This window comes from Euprymna scolopes, chromosome 14, assembly GCF_053919585.1.
Source record: "Euprymna scolopes isolate OS-2025 chromosome 14, ASM5391958v1, whole genome shotgun sequence".
Classification (NCBI taxonomy): Eukaryota; Metazoa; Mollusca; class Cephalopoda; order Sepiida; family Sepiolidae; genus Euprymna; species Euprymna scolopes.
Genome location: NC_136495.1, coordinates 14,081,916 through 14,099,137, shown reverse-complemented (window position 1 = coordinate 14,099,137; position 17,222 = coordinate 14,081,916).

Here is a 17,222-nt window from a genome sequence, read left to right as displayed (position 1 = left end):
TGGTTTACACACATGAAACTTAATATATATGGTGTTCAAACGCATGCGAAATTTATGCAAAAGTGTGATAATTAAAAAAAATGAAATTTGCCAGGTGAAAGCAGAACGACGGCATTACGAATATGCATGCGTAACGGAATAGCTATCAAGATTGTTGAATTTAAAAAAAAATTTTTTTAGTAGTGATTCCGTACTAATTTCTTTCTTTTTCGCTCCCTGAGCGTTTATTATAAGAAAGGGGTTATTTGCCCTTGGTTTACATTTTTTCCGCCCACATTTTTTTTAGGACGTATTATTTTTTATTTTATTTTAATTATTTATTTATTTATTTTTTAAAATATTATTTATTAATAATTATTACGTGTATATAAAGAGAGAGAGAGAGAGAGAGAAGAAGAAGAAGAAGAAGAAGAAGGAGGGGGAGGAGGAGAAGGAGGAGGAGGAGGAGGAGGACGATATAATAAAGATAAAAACAACAGCAAAAATCTGAAATCGAATAGTAAACTTAATTAAGCTTTAAAAGATAGCAAAAGTCAGTGACGTGCAAAGAACATTTTCGGGGCAGGTGCTCAAGTGAAGCTAAAAACGGTGTCTCCTTGGAGCATAAACCTATAATACGTTCATCTAAAAAGGACATTTTTTTAAAACATGAGTAAAAAGGGCAGCTGCTTCCCCCCCCCCCCCCTAGCACCCTCCCCGTCTGCACGTCCCTTGTAATAGTGTAGTTTCGGCTTCAGACAGATACCACATCTTGTTTAGTAACAGATATGATAGTTAACACTTGCTTGGTAAAATGAGAATCTGTCTGAAAGTAAACACGTTGAATACGCGGATAATCAAAATCGCCATTGATAGTTCGCATATTTTCATCATCCTCAGTATTCTTTGTAAAACGGAAGATTCACTTATTATAGCAATTGCTAATCTTGGAGAGTTTCGCAGGCAAATGTAACGAAGTGGACGTGGAAATCATTGCTGATTCTAGTGATGATTTTGCTTTTTTTTTTTCTTCTTGACAAAATGATTAATTTGACAGATGAATAAAAACATTTTCCTGACCTAAATCCGCTAAAGATCGCACAGCCGTCACGAACGAGTGTGTGTTCGAAAAAAGTAAAAAAAAAAGGTTTTCCTGGACCAAAAATAAATAAATGAAAATATCATTTAGAAGAAAAAAAAATACCGCCAACCTCCAGAGGATTGGACGAGGTTGATTTGTGAAGTTCTCGAGAAATTAAAACCAAATGAGAACATAAATAAACATGAACGGAAATTCGTGAGATACGTCCATTCATTCCACTGATGAGAATGCTATTTTAAAATATAATAGTGACAGACCAACGTACCGTCCGATAAATCGACGGAGGGAACTTGCCTCTTTATAATTTCCTTCAACAACTTTAACATTATTTTGTGTAATTCAGTCATATATTATAGAACAACACATACATCAAATCCGTTGCCAACGTTGCTAGAAAAATGGTGGGATCCTTCTACCGCTCCAGTAGATATCTCACTCCTGATGCAATTCTCTACCTATATAAAAGCCAGGTACGGCCAATGATGGAGTACTGTTGCCACATCTAGGCAGGAGCTGCTAGAAGCAGCTTATCCTGCCTTGACAGAGTTCAAAATAGACTTCGTAGCTTCGTGAGGGATGCCCTTTTCTCTTCCCTGCAACCTCTTTCTCACAGAAGAGACGTTTCGAGCCTGTCTCTGTTTTATTGTTATTTTCCTGTCAAGTACTCGTCCGAGGTTCCATCTCAGCCCCCCCCCCTCGCCAAACCTTCACAAAAAACACTTGTCTAGCCAAAACCAATATCAATAATTTTCCACACTCTTTATCTATGGTTAAAGCTAAACGTAGATTCTATGAACAAAGCTTCTCTCTTAGAACTGCACGCCTGTAGAACTCTCGTCCGTTAGCTTTCTTTCCAGCTGGCTACAATTTTATTGTCTTCAAGTCCAATGTAAACAAGTTCTTGATGAGCCGTCCCCTTAAGTAATTCAATTTACAAAATTTCCACTACTTATGATTACTAAGCTATAATCCTATTGACTAATGTATACCCATTAACCCTTGTCGTCGAGTGGCCTCCGGACCTTGATAAGTGGTGACTCCTACGTAAAAAAAAAAAAACCAACTAACTTAAGTCACTCGTTATCCGTCTGAGATTTAATGCCCATCACTACTTCAAATTGCGTTCTCTTTCCCCAACAGCCATAAATTTTGATGTAGGGCATTTTTTAAATTGTTTGTATTCAACTATTTAAACTTAAGAACCCTCTGGCTCTCTAATATACATAATATTCAATAATAAACTGGTTCACCAACTACTTGGCTTTTAAAAATGGCCCAAGAGCAGCCCCTTATCTAATAATTCCCGTACTGTTTTACTAAATTCCAGCCTCTGTCTCATCGCTACAATGCTGCATCCATGTGCTTGATCTACAAGGAATTCAATGGAATATGGTCTGATAAACCTTCTATAACTGTGCCCTGTCAATGTAATTAGTCTCGATCAACTCGATAATCAACAAAATCGCACCCCTTCAATATAGAGATCCCCAAAAAAGCTTTTTACTCTTATAAGAAAACAATATCTATTCGTTCGACGGTTTTGTGTGATCGGTAATTGGATACCCCCCCCCCCCTGAGTTGTTCTTTTTATTTCTGCTCTTGTTCCTATGCTACTAATAAGAGTGCTGGGGGAAAATGTTTTACCTGGGTTGGCATTCGCTTAATAGATATCATCAGGTGCAATATACTGGAATTGCTGTATTGCCATTTGGTGAATAGTCTCGACTAGGCAGTGGTTTCTGGTGGGGTTTCTCGATACCATATTAGTTGGAACTGCTGAGACTTTCCCGTCCAGATCCGTGGATTTTTTAAACCCTTTATTCTTATTTTCTCTCTTTTTATCTTAACTTTCGCCTTTTTTTCATTGTTCTGTTCTTAACAACTCTGCTGACCTTTTCTGGAAACTTCCCAACCTTAAGAATGAATAATTTAAAAAAGCTGAACTGTTCTCATCCTTCGTCGTGCCTCCGCTAGGATTTTTATTTTATCTACCGATGCTTTATCTCGAATATTGAGCCGTTTCATCTGTTTAGGATTGACTTATAAATATTAGTATTAATATTCATATTCCCTTTGAAGTTTTCAACATTCTTGTTGTAAACTTGATTTTTAGCCTATATATATATATATATATATATATATATATATATATATATATATATATATATATATATATATATATATATAGTAAGTTCTGAAAATATATATTGCAATTAAGCTACACAAAATTTTCCGCATTTCATCCTCGTGAGGATTCGTCAAGCTATAGCGTTTCATCCCTGTGAGGATTCATTAGGCTGAAATGTGGAAAATTTTGTGTAACTTAATTGCCATATATATTTTCAAACCTTACTAGCTAGCTCTACTAGGCATCGAGCACTGTCGAAGTAAATACTGAAAATAGATACATCAAATTTCATGTATATACATATAATAATAATAATAATAATAATAATAATAATAATAATAATAATAAAAATAATAATAATAATATTTTAGTCTGATTTTCTTTCATTTGAAAGAAAAAGAAAAGGAGGGGATGGATGAAGAAAGAAGGCTAAGAGAGATAGAAAGAAAAAAGACAAAAGAAAGAGAGAAAGCGAGAAAAAAGAGAAAGAGTGACTCGAATAAATGATAGATAGCGTATAAAATAAGATGGATTGTTCAAACAAAATACAATGTGGGAGGAAATGAGTTGAAGATAGTTTGAAAAGATGATTCACATTGAGATAATTACAATTTACGTTTTACTAGAATTATCGAAATATTTTTGCAAATATAACAAGATTCCAACATTAATGAATATTTTCATATGTATTTTGTGTGACTAAAATATATTAGAAAAGTGCTTTCGATAAAAAAAACGGTGAATAGCTGGGATTTACTTAGTTTCCCACCCCAGGAAAAAGTAACACAAGATCAAAAGATTGGGAGAGTCAAACCAGCGTCCTTATAGGAGAATGGGTCACTCTGGCCTATTAAAATTGCTTGGACAGTTTCGTCGGCATTTACCGTTAGAGCCTCATGAGGCAGCAAACAATAAACTTTCTCCACTCGAAAGGCAATGGTCTGGGGGAGAGGTGAATCTCATAAAACTACACAAGACCAGTAATATACCTCTTTCAACAATGACCTAGACTGTTGTTTTGATACCGTTGCTGAGCTGAGCTGCAATATACGAGGTGTTTTCAATGAGTTTCCAGACTTTTTTTACAGGCATTAAAAATTGTTGAAAATTCAATATGTTACTGCTATGCATGTAATCAGATGACTGATCAATTTTTTCGATTTCTGGTTCAAATGGACAGCTTCAGCAGGAATTGGAATACAACCTACTAAAGCCTGATTATCACAGCTGGTGAATTTCAAAAATACAATCTAGACGTAAGGCCACTACAGAAGACCGGTGTGCAATAAAATTTCGTTTTAAACACTTAAAAATGCCACAGAAATGTATGGAATGCTTCAGGCTGCTTTTGGACCATCTTGCATGAATCAACCATCAGTTTTTGGATAATGTAAGATATTCAAGGAAGGCAGGGAGTATGTTAGGGATGATGAGAGGTGTGACAGAAGTAAATAAGTTAGAACACTATGCTTGATTGACCAAATAAAGAATTTCATGGATAAGGACAATAAGTGCAGAGTTTGATGTTAGTTTCGGAATTGTAAACCCAATTATTTGCGAAGAACTGGAGATGCGGAAAATTTGCGTGAAATTTGTCCCAAAGGTGCTAAGAGAAGATCAGAAAAAAAGACGGTGTCATGATAGCGGGGAGATGGTCGAGCTGATCAATTCCAATACCACAGTTCTTGATGCTCTGGTGACCTGCGATGAAAGCTGGATCAACCGCTACGATCCAGAGACAAAGAGACAGAGTTTTCAGCGGAAGCATGCTGGCTCCTCCAGACCCTAGAGGGCCAGATAAAACAAATCCACCCACAAACATATGATGATCCCATTTTTTTGACAGCATGGCATAATCTACGACCACAGGGTTCCCACTAGATAGTCAGCCAACGAGGAATACTATGCTGAGGGGTTAAGGGAGTTCAAGAAGGGATTCAATCAGAAGAGAGCAGTACACTTCAAATCGAGTCAACGGCATTTCCACAACTCCATCTTTGTTACAGACTGTTTGACCAAGATGGGCACCAAGACAGTTCCTCGCCCTCCCTATAGTTCAAAGTTTGTTCCCTGTGAATTTTGGTTATTCCTTAAGTTAAAGGAAAACATTTAAGGCGGTGGTTATGAAATTATTGAGGAGATGAATGAGGCAGTGTCAAGGATTATTCACGTACTCACATAAGATTACATCAATGGGGCTTTCCAGAAGTTGTTGGAATGGTACACCAAGTGTATTGCAGCCGGAGGAGATTACTTCGAAGGGGACTAGAGTTTCATGTGTGTACTATCCATAAAAGTGCACATACGAAAAAGTCTGGAAACTTATTGAACACACTTCGTAATAATACATTTTTGTATACGGACAGATGGTGGAAGACAATTTACGTGAAGGTGGAAATAGAAACACTTAGTAACTTCCCGTTTGCGCAGATAGTTGGTTAGTTAAATAAACGTCGTTAGACTTTCCCGGTTAGATAACAAAAAAGTAAGAATTATAATAAAAGATAATTAAAATACTGACCTCAGGATATTATTTTTTTGTTTTGTATACTAGAACGGATTATTCGATTTTCGTATTTTTTTCACTTAACTTTCTCCCTCGAGTGAGCCAGAAAAATGAACTATTCAAGATGGCCGCTGGTTAATCTTCTGCGTGGTTTAAGGTAATAAATTGGTTGATTGAATTTAATTCCCGCCAATTCTGTCTTCGTTACAGAGAAACATTTTCACTAAATGCGAAAATAATTATAAGTTAAAAATAAAGAAAAAAAAATAAATGTTTGGTCGGAATTGGAGTCAATATAAAAAGAAAGGAGAAACCACGGTTGCATGCAAAAACGTCCCAAGAGAAAGGGGAAAACAGATATCGGAGAGAAAAGAAAATATTTGACACCGAGTTTTTTTTTGTAAATTTATTTATTTAATTAGTTTTTATTATAAAAGCCTGAATATGACACGTCCTTATTCGCGTTTTTTTTTTCTTGGTGATGGAAGTGTAAAATAATAGAATCTTACAGGAAAAAAACAACAATAATAAAATGAACATAAAAGCGTGTATGTATGTATGTATGTGTGTGTATGTATGTGTGTATGTATATATGTATGTATGTGTGTATGTATGTATGTGTGTATGTATGTGTGTATGTATATATGTATGTGTGCATGTATGTATGTATGTGTGTATGTATGTATGTATGTATGTATGTGTGTATGTATGTATGTATGTGTATGTATGTATGTGTGTGTATGTATGTATGTATGTGTGTGTATGTATGTGTGTATGTATGTATGTGTGTATGTATGTGTGTATGTATGTGTGTATGTATGTATATATGTGTATGTATGTGTGTATGTATGTATGTATGTGTGTGTATGTATGTGTGTATGTATGTGTGTATGTATGTATGTGTATGTATGTGTGTGTATGTATGTGTGTATGTATCCCAATAGTTTCTTATCTATCTCTATCTGGCTTGTTAGTTAGCATTGTTAGTGTATTATATATATGTATATGCATATAATTTTTTTAATTATTTTTTACACAGTGATCACCACTTATCAAGGCCCGGAAGCAACTCAGGAATAAGGGTTATTGCAAGTACATTACGTTAGTGTTGAGATTTGATGAAGTGTTTACTTAAGGGGGCGGTTCATTAGGAATTTGTTAACGTTGGACTTGAAGACATCCAAGTTGTAGTCCGGTGGGAAGCAAGCAGACGGAACAAAGTTCCACAAGCGTGCAGTTCTAAGAAAGAAGCTTTGTTCATGGAATCCGCGTTTTGATTTAGGCAGAGATATAGAGTGGGGGAAATTTGTCACAGTGGATTCAGCTAGACGGGTATTTTTCGTGAAAGATTGGCGAGGGGGGACCAGAGATTGGAGTTCAGACGAGCATCTGCCATGGAAATAACGATAAAACAAGGATAAGCTCGCAACGTCTCTTCTGTGGGAGAGAGGTTGCAGGGTAGAGAAAAGGGCATCCGCCACTAAGCCACGAAGTCTATTTTGTACTCTGTCAAGGCAGGATAGGCTGTTTTTAGCAGCTCCTGCCCAGATATGGCAACAGTATTCCATCCTTGGACGTACTTGGCTTTTATACAGATAGAGAATTGCATCAGTAGTGAGATATCTTCTGGAGCGGTAGAAGGATCCCACCATCTTTCCAGCGACCTTGGCAACAGACTTGATGTACGTGTTCCATTTCAGAGCAGGAGTAAATGTCAAACCCAGAAGCTTGTCAAAACACGGGGCCTCACCCAGACAAGAGCCATCCATCACAATTGATGCCAGATGGGGATCAGAGCGTTGATGATGTAAGGATAGGAGTTTGGTTTTGGATGCATTAAAGGTAGCCAGCCACATCTTCCCCCACTTAACCATGCGCTCGAGATCAGAGAAAAGAGAATCAGAGAGACCTTTGTCATTTACAGCCTTTGATGTGTTGCCGTAGATGGTCGTGTCATCAGCATAGACGTCAACGAATGATTTAAGTATGTGTTTAGGGAGGTCATTGATGTAGATCAGGAAGAGAGTTGGGCCTAGGATTGACGCCTGATGGACTCCAGCATTTATATTGCAGGCCTCCGATTTGTGTCCATCTACCACTACTCTTATGAGCCTATCGGAGAGAAATGATTTAATGATTGAGAAAACATTTCCAGTTATACCGTAGCTGGAAATCTTGTGAAGTAGACCCTTATGCCATACCTTGTCGAAGGCCTTTGATATGTCAAGAGCAATTGCCCTAGAAAGGAAGCCTTTGTCAAGAGATTCACTAATCCTGTGGGATGTAACCGTCAGCACATCTGCGGTAGATCTTGCAGAGCGGAAACCATATTGTGTGTCACTAAGAACGTCATCCCTGCTGAGGTGGTTAACTATTTTTCTATTTAATATTGATTCCAGCAACTTACATAACACACAGGAGACTTATTGGTCTGTACTGAGAGGGAGATGACTTATCACCTGAATTCTTAAATACAGGGCAAACTGATGAGGTCTTCCAGGGAGTCGGAAAGCACTTCTCCTTAAGGCAGCGCTTAAATAGTTTCGTAAGTATGGGAGCAAGTTCTGGTTGAAGGTTTTTTAACACTATAATTGGGATGACATCAGGGCCAGTTGCTTTACTGGAATCTAGGTTCTTGATTAGCTTGGCGACCTCATGCACAGATATTTGTATGTTACCTAGCTTGTTTTGTGTTATAGGAGGAAATATGGGGAGTTGATGGCCTTCGTCGCATAGGGTAGAATTAGCTGCAAAGTTCTTTGCAAATAGTTTGGCTTTGTCTGACGCTGACGAGATGACCTCTGGTCCATTGATAATGGTTGGGATAGAACGCACACTTCTGTTCAGGATCCTATTTGTTATTTGCCAAAACTGGTGGAAACCAAGCCGCTGATCAGCTACCTTGGATTTAACAGACTGGGCATATAGCTCTCTTGCATTTTTTTTATTACTCTTTTACAGTGGTTGCTGGCAGTCCTGAAAGCAGCTTTAGTCTCAGTGCATCTATTACGTTGGTAGCTATGGAAAAAATGATTTCTGTGCGTGATAGCAGCAGCACATTCTGGGGAGAACCATGGCTGGCTGTTAGGTTTTTGTTGGAATTTTTTAGATGGTATGAATTGGTCTATGTCTACAATTAACCATTCGGTCAGATCTGATACTATAGAGGAAACTTCCTTTTTAACATAATTAAATAAAAAAGTGCTCAATACATATGTAGAGACTTTATATGTAAAATTATATAAACATCGTTTTTTAATAATTAATTAATATTTTCATTTTACCCTTTTATTGTATTAAGTTTTATTAAAATGCTTTTACTTCACAAAAACGTTCTCTATTCATTTTTGGATTTGTGCTAATTAATGATACATTTTACCAAAGTTTATCATTTGATAAAAAAACAAGTTTATCTTTGAAAATCCATTGATTAAAGATTTTTTCTTTTCATTATCAATTTTCTAATATATATATATTTATATATATATTGTTTTATTAAAAGATAGCTAAGAAAATTACGATAAGTCGCTACAATAAATCTACTGTTTCAGTCTAAAAAGATTTCATCATGAGACAATAAACATCCGGTAAAGAAATGGTGTCGTTGTCGTCTGATCATGCATTTTTAGATTGAAACAGAAGATTTATTGTAGCGACTTATCATAATTTTGTTTGCATAAACTGAATAAAATAATATCTTGCTTTTATTATTGAGTACTATCATATCATTGAGCACTATCAACAACCTCGTGGAAATTCAATAGTTTTATCTTTTGATATTTTTAACCTGGTATATATATATATATATATATATATATATATATATATATATATATATATATAGGGTGGCTGAACTTGGAATACCAACGGCTACCATGATGGATCGTATGAAAAAGGACTTGGATGTCAAAGCTTATAAGCCATGTGTATAGTGTCCTGGACTTTTCGGCCACCCTGTATAGTGTGTGTGTGTGTGTGTGTGTGTGTGTGTGATGAAAGGGTCCCTAAGTTAAATATTTTTGGCATGTGGAGAAGTGAGAATTTACCTCCTTCCATATCGCGGGAAGGTGTAACATAAGGTCGAAATAGGGAAATGGAACATCTAATGGCCAAGAACAAGTTCACGTTTGCCGACCCTAAATTCACCAGTATCTCCGTTCGCGTAGTGTAGATAATAATGAGGATTAGACGGTGATATATTTACAAACCTGTATTTACAGACGTACAAACATAGTATGATACAGATTTTACAGGAAGTTTATGCCCAATATTGTGGCTATGGCTGCTAAAAATGAACCACCCAATACTTAATCGTAATTCTCTACATTGTGTCTGAAAGAGTCCATCTACTTCTTAAATATGTTTGATAAACATTACACCATAACACATACACAGGGAATGACGCCTGTTGCAATTAGCAATAAACCGATATTTTTTTCAAAACGAAAATATATAACCTGAGAAGTCAGTCCTCCTATAACTGCACAGAACCACAAGCAAAGCTATCTAGCCCAGACACTGTTGGTCTGATTGTCAAGGATTGGTATGAGCGGAGCTTGCGCAAAATTTCTTCTTGTAAAGCTGCTAAGCAATGTATTATTTTACGTCTCTTGAGAAAAATCACTGAAGATTAATATTTATCTTCTCAATTTGAAAGACGACGATTGCGAAATTTTATTATTTGGATTATTCGGACAGCTTAATTTAGTTTTTTTTTATTGAATTTTTACTTCGTTTCAGCTGCTATAAGCTCCGGCTTTCTTCAGGTGTATCTTTTGAACGAAATCTTTTATTTAATTTACAGGAATAGTATTCTTTCATTCCATAAGCTGAGTATAACGGCGCATTATCAAATTTTATTCACGATTTTTATATGTTCTAGCCTTGTTAAAAGTTTAGCCACGCTGATGACAGGTGATATCCAGAAAAACGCGGGTACATGGATGACTTTTGTGCACGTAAAAATATTTAATATTCAAATATTTAATAAATAAAAATTGATTATAATAACAAAAATATGTCCCAAATAAGGGCGGCTTAATGTATACAAAGGACAGAAAACTCCATAAAAAACGCTCTGGGGGCGTGAAAAAATACTACAGAATCGCTAAGAAAAACTAAGTTAATTAACAATGTTACCTCTAAAAACGATAAAAATCGTGCCTAAAATTTTATAAGGTACCGTGGTCTGGTGATGAGACATCAAACAACTTATCGAGCTGTTACGAGTTCAAACCTGGTACAAAAGTTTAACCATGCTGACGACGGGTGATACCCAGGTACATGTACATGGATAACTTTTATGCACGTAAAATATTTAATAGATATTTGAATAAAAAAACTATTAAAAATGCTTAATAAATAAATATAAAATAATAAGAACAATACGTTAAACAAGGGCGACTTAATATAAACAAAGGGCAGGTAACTCCCCCCAAACTCACAGGGAGCGGAAGAATACCAAATAATTGCAATAAAAACAAATAAATCAACAATCTGATATATATATATATATATATATATATATATATATATATATATACATACATATATATATATATGTATATATATACATATATATATATATATGTATTAGAATTAGGAATGGAAGACTATTATGATTCATGATTAAAAGTAAATTTGTTTGTATATATATATATATATATATATATATATATATATATATATATATATATATATATTCCATTAATCTCCAAAAAGGGGGAAAAGGGGGAACAGGAGAGGAAAGAAAGAGGAATGGGGAGCCAGCTGACCGGTGTCGACCCTCGCTTCTCAAAGCTGTATCGAGGGAATTTTTACAACAAAGAATGCAAAAGCGATTAAAATTGCGTTTTATTCAATTTACGTGGAGAAAAAAGTGGGAAAACGATTAAAATAAAACAGCGTTATGGTCGAATACCCTAGAGATTAATCACGTTTAAACCCAGGAGGCATTCCCTTTGTTTGCAAAGGGAAGGTTTTCTAAGTCGAACGTGAATAGTCTCCAAGATCTTAAGGTGATATAGTGAATGAGATCGACTCAGAAAAGAAAAAGAGTCCGTGCTAAAGTTCGCTGTACAAGACGGGTTTTTAAGTAAATGATCAGTAATTGAGGATCTGTATGTGTTAGTAACAACGTCCGTTGGCCAGTAGGTTCCATTCCTAATTTTACAGGGTACATGTTGTTGCATTCTTCCATCTAATCTTAATGTTGTTCGACCCAAGTTTTTGGCACCGCAACCACATTCAAAATTGTAAATAACGTTACTATTATGGTGTGTGTGGGGGGGGAACGTCTTTTCCAGAAGATGGTAATAAAGTTCTCGTAGAGAACACAACACGCACATTGGCAGCAAAATAACATCCACTATGTTGTCAGTAACTCAATTAATTTCCTGCATCGCTGAATCGTTTTACTTACATGAACAGACAATAGTAGTAATGTATCTGTTGTTTACCACGAAACACTGCTTTAAGAGTTTAAAAACAAAACATTATAATCATGCCCCTCCCAGTAGTGTTGATCAAACACCACTGTCCTTAAAACACAAAAAATAATGTTTTTGATATAGGATCTAGTTTTTTTTTTCTCCAGAAAATTAGGCGAAGCAATTCATGTGATTTAAAAAGTATCTTAACTGTGACATTCGTCCCTTTTTGACAAGTTAATGTGCTTATTGTTTACAAACTACTGTTTAGAAATAGTGTTTGGTTGAATCCATTCTAATAGTTATGACGTTTTTTTCGTTATCAGTATTTTTTTTTAATATTAGAATTTTTTTATATTAGTATTTTTTTTAATATTAGTATTTTTTAAATATTAGTATTTTTAAAATATATTTACGTTCTTATTTCCTCATGCCATCTCTATATTAGTTAATAAAACTATATGAGAAAAAATATAAAAGAATATGTGTAAAATAAAAAGTAAAATAAATATATACATTTATACCCCTTATATATATATGTGTGTGTGTGTGTGTGTGTTTGTGTGTGTGTGTTTGTGTGTGTGTGTGTGTGTGTGTGTGTGTGAGAAGCATTGACTGTCATTTGGGCGGTCGAGTTTCGATCCTGTCTTTAGACAGTTGCCTGTCTAGCCGCATTGATGAGATGTGAAACAGCGAAACAGTACTGTATGTGGATGACTATAATGCTCTCTATTTTGGGTTGAGCACATTGGGAAGTGATATAAAAACTGCTATTAGCGTATTAAGCGACGCTCTTTGTGTAAACAAATCGAGCGGAGGCATTTGGACGATGTCAAAGCATCGTTAATTCATTACCCACACAGTAGCAGCCATATAGCGTAATGATGAGAAGCCTTGGCTGCCATTTGGACGGTCGGGTTTCGATCCTGGCTTGATGCAGTTGCCCGTCTAGCCGCACTGATGAGCTATGAAACAGCGAAACAATACTGTATTTGGATGACTATATATATATATATATATATATATATATATATATATATATATAATTCAAGGATATGTTTCTAGGGGTAAAGTAACCAATGAAGTTTAAACGAGGTTTATACAAGAGTGCTCAATACCGAAGTAGGGCCATATATACTTTCTGTTTGTTTTTATATAAGCATTAATATGACGGTACACATTCAGGAGCATGTTTCGATTCGCTAGTTACCAGTAACTAGATACCTCTTCAGGCGCTACAGCTTATACGAAAGCTAAGTCTTTGATAAAAATGATTTCAGGTATTCAGTGTCATAGAATATTATTATCAGAAGGTTCTATAACATGTTGTTAAAAATTGAAATTAGCAATAAAATTAATAAAAAAAGTTAATTAAAATTAATTGCAAAGAAGATAAAATAGAGGTGTAGATTCTGGTTTGCATTGAAATCTAGAAACAAATACGGAAAGTCAGGGGAAATTAAGAAACCAAAGATAAAGATAATAAAAAAAATTAAAATATCTATCTATCAAGGAAGATATATGTATGTATGTGTGACAACCGCTAACAACTACAACGACTTAGACATTAAACATTCTACTAAACGTATTGTGTCATTCTGCAAAAGTAAATCAGGTTATCAATTTTGGAATATCAAAAAGAATTTGAATTAACTGCTGGTCCTTGTTCTGGTAAAATATGAACCACTTACCCTGCCATATCGCATACCCCCACAACCCCACTACCATTATCACAGATTATAAGACAAGGAAGAAAAGCAAAAAAAGAAGCAAAAAAAAAAAAATTAGAAAAAAATTATATATATATATATATATATATATATATATATATATATATATATATATATATATTAAAGCGAAAATGTGTGTATGTATTTATATATATTAAAGCGAAAATGTGTGTATGTATGTATATATATTAAAGCGAAAATGTGTGTATGTATTTATGTTCGCTTTTTGTGTATGTCGCAAAAGGATTTTTTTTCGGCGGCTTCTCGAGGCCGTCGCTCATTTTAAAAACTTTTTATATAACGTTGAAATCATAATATCTACGAGTTGCAAACGGGGGTCGGGTGTGTATTTAATTTGCTCGACTTTGAAAAGCTAAATATTCAACATTTTTCGATCGGCGCATGTAGATTCGCCTTTTTCGTATAATAAAAGCGAAACTAATACAAAGGTTGTTGCATCGTTCCCAGCGTCCAAAAGCAATCAGCTTTGATCAATGCGGGTTTTCCTTATATCAGACAATTGCTATTCAATTTGGACGATCCCCTTTCAATGGGGGAACCAATGGGGAGCTGGCCCCCCCTTCCATCATCTTGGGGAAGCCCAAACTGCTCCGCAGTAAATGAAAAAACGATTCCGCAGTGAAACAAAGTAAACAAACGCCAAAAAGCTGCCCCGTCATCGTAACGTTCCCGCGATGATCTCATTAAGCGTCCACTTGTCAATTAAACCTACTTGACTTGACTTACTTTAGTCGCTATTACATTAACATTGTCGCCGTAGCACAGGTGTCCAGGCTCAGTCTATAGGCGTCAAGGCTCCGGGTTCGACCCCACATACCACCGACCCCTCACCTCTTTTTTTAAAGTTAAGTTTCCTTTTTGTTCTAATTTACCCCCCCAAACACACGCACCTACAAATACCCGGGCAACGCCGGGTACCCCCGATAGTATATATATAATCGAGAGGCGTTTCTCTTCCTAAGCGAATAAGAGAGGAGTGCAATTTGCATTGTTATGATGACTGAACTTATGCATTCATGATCTGAAAATGTTATTTTTCTGTTGCAGATATTGACAGTGTGAGACTTTAGGAAACGACCCTTGTCATTGTCGTGCGTTAGAGGCAGGACGTCGTTATTTAAAGTATGATAAACGTGCATTGATAATAGTTTTGACTATGTAGAAAAAACATTCTGAAGCACATAAGATCGTTCGTTTTACTAGCACCACTCCCGTCTTCGTAGCTCTTCATTTTTCGAATTAAAAATGAGGAAGCTTTACTTTTGGAACATCCCTCGTATGATAAAGAACAATCATAGTCGATATATTCACTTGGAGGGAGTCACTCAAAAGCCACTCGAGGTAAAGGATTAATGAGTATCAGGTAGACGGTAAGACAGCACCGCAATGGTTGGAAACAGTGGAACTTGGGAAGGGTTTAATTTTTTATAGGACGGTTTAACTTATTTACATTAGACTTAAAACGACCATGTTATAGTTAGATGTGAACAGCCCTGTGGTATCGTGTTGCACAGATGCATAGTTCTAGGAAAGAAACGTTGTTAATGTATTTTTCGTTATGTTTTAGCAACAGAGACATTATAAGGAAATCTTTTGACATTTGTTGTTGCTAGATGAGTGTTTCTTGTGATTGGCTGACAGAGGTGATGGATTGAAGCTCAGTCGAGCATCTGTCATATAAATATAATACAATGTATATATATATATGTTTTTTATTTTTTATTACACATATTTGCTCTGCAATGGTATTGAGCACTCTCTTCAGGTTTTTACTAATTACCAGTTTTACAAACTATATATATATATATATATATATATATATATATATATATATATATATATATATATATATAACGTATATCTCGACGTATAAGACGACCCTTAAAGTTAAGGAAAATCATCTTTAAAAAGCCAATATTTCATAAGATAACGGGTGTTAAAATCCCTAGCATAAACTAAACATTGTTTCGTTATTTAGCAGTCGCCTTATACAACCGATATATGAGAAATTTATGACAATTTGCTCCAATTTTGTACCTTGTCTTATCTGACAGTTTCTTTGCACGCCGTTTTATATATATATATATACACACACACATATATATATATATATATATATATATATATATATATATAAATATATATATATGCATGTATATGTATATTGTTAAAATATAACTGTTGAAATAATTATATTTTAACAATAAATATGCCGCTCCTCATTTTGGGATACCAAATTGGTCGAAGAGAAAATATATTCCCAACTCACATTTAGGTAAAAATTCACTTTCGTATAAACAATTGCATTCATTCAAAAAGTATCACAAAAAAATAAACACAAATAACATCTCTCTCTATCTCTCTGTCACTCCTCTCTCTCCTCTCTCTCTCTCTCTCTCTCTCTCTCTCTCTCTCTCTATATATATATATATATATATATATATTGCAATTAAATTTACCAAAATGATCCAAGATGGTAAAATTAAAGAATATTATAAATATTGAAGAATTAATATTTATAAAAGCATTTTTGCTTTATTTTTTAAACTTTCCTATCTATCTAATATATCAATCTACCCATACTTTCATATCTTGTATGTATATTTACTTATATTTTACTATATGCATTTACTTACTTTTTGTTGTTGCTTTTTCCTGAATTTGCAGATACCGGCCATCCTCTCCCCTTAAATAATTTTTATTTTTTATTTTTAATTTTTTTATTTTATATTTTATTATTGATTTATTTATTCTTTATTTATTATTTATTTTCTATTAATTAATTAATTAATTTTCCATTTAGTGCCTTCTAACAACTCTTGCCGACATTTTTTAAGTGATGACCTGTACATTTCAGTTGACCTATATTATTTTGCCCTATATATTTTTTTCGCGCCTTTAACATCTCTTGTCTGGGTCATTTTGACATTTGTTTCCCTTTATTTTATATTTTATATTTAACTCTATCATCATTTTTTTTCTCTCTCCTCTTTTTCTTCCCTGATCTTTCTTCTTTATATTTATGTATCGGAAGTAGAGTGAAAAGCATGTTATTTTTCTTTTATTAATATTATTGGAATCTTTTCCTTGTACACATTTTTGTGAATTATTCCATGGATTTCTGCCTTTGGATTATTATGGACTATCTTCTTCCAATTACGGGATTTCCTTGGATTTTACTTGGAAATTCTTTTAACTTTCTTGAAGTTATACATTTGGATTTTACCGTCACTGGATTATTTATCTTCCACCAGACTATCCATTCATGTGTAATCACCTTTTTCTTCATCATATTCCCTCTGCTTCACTTTTTTTGTTTTCAAGTAAA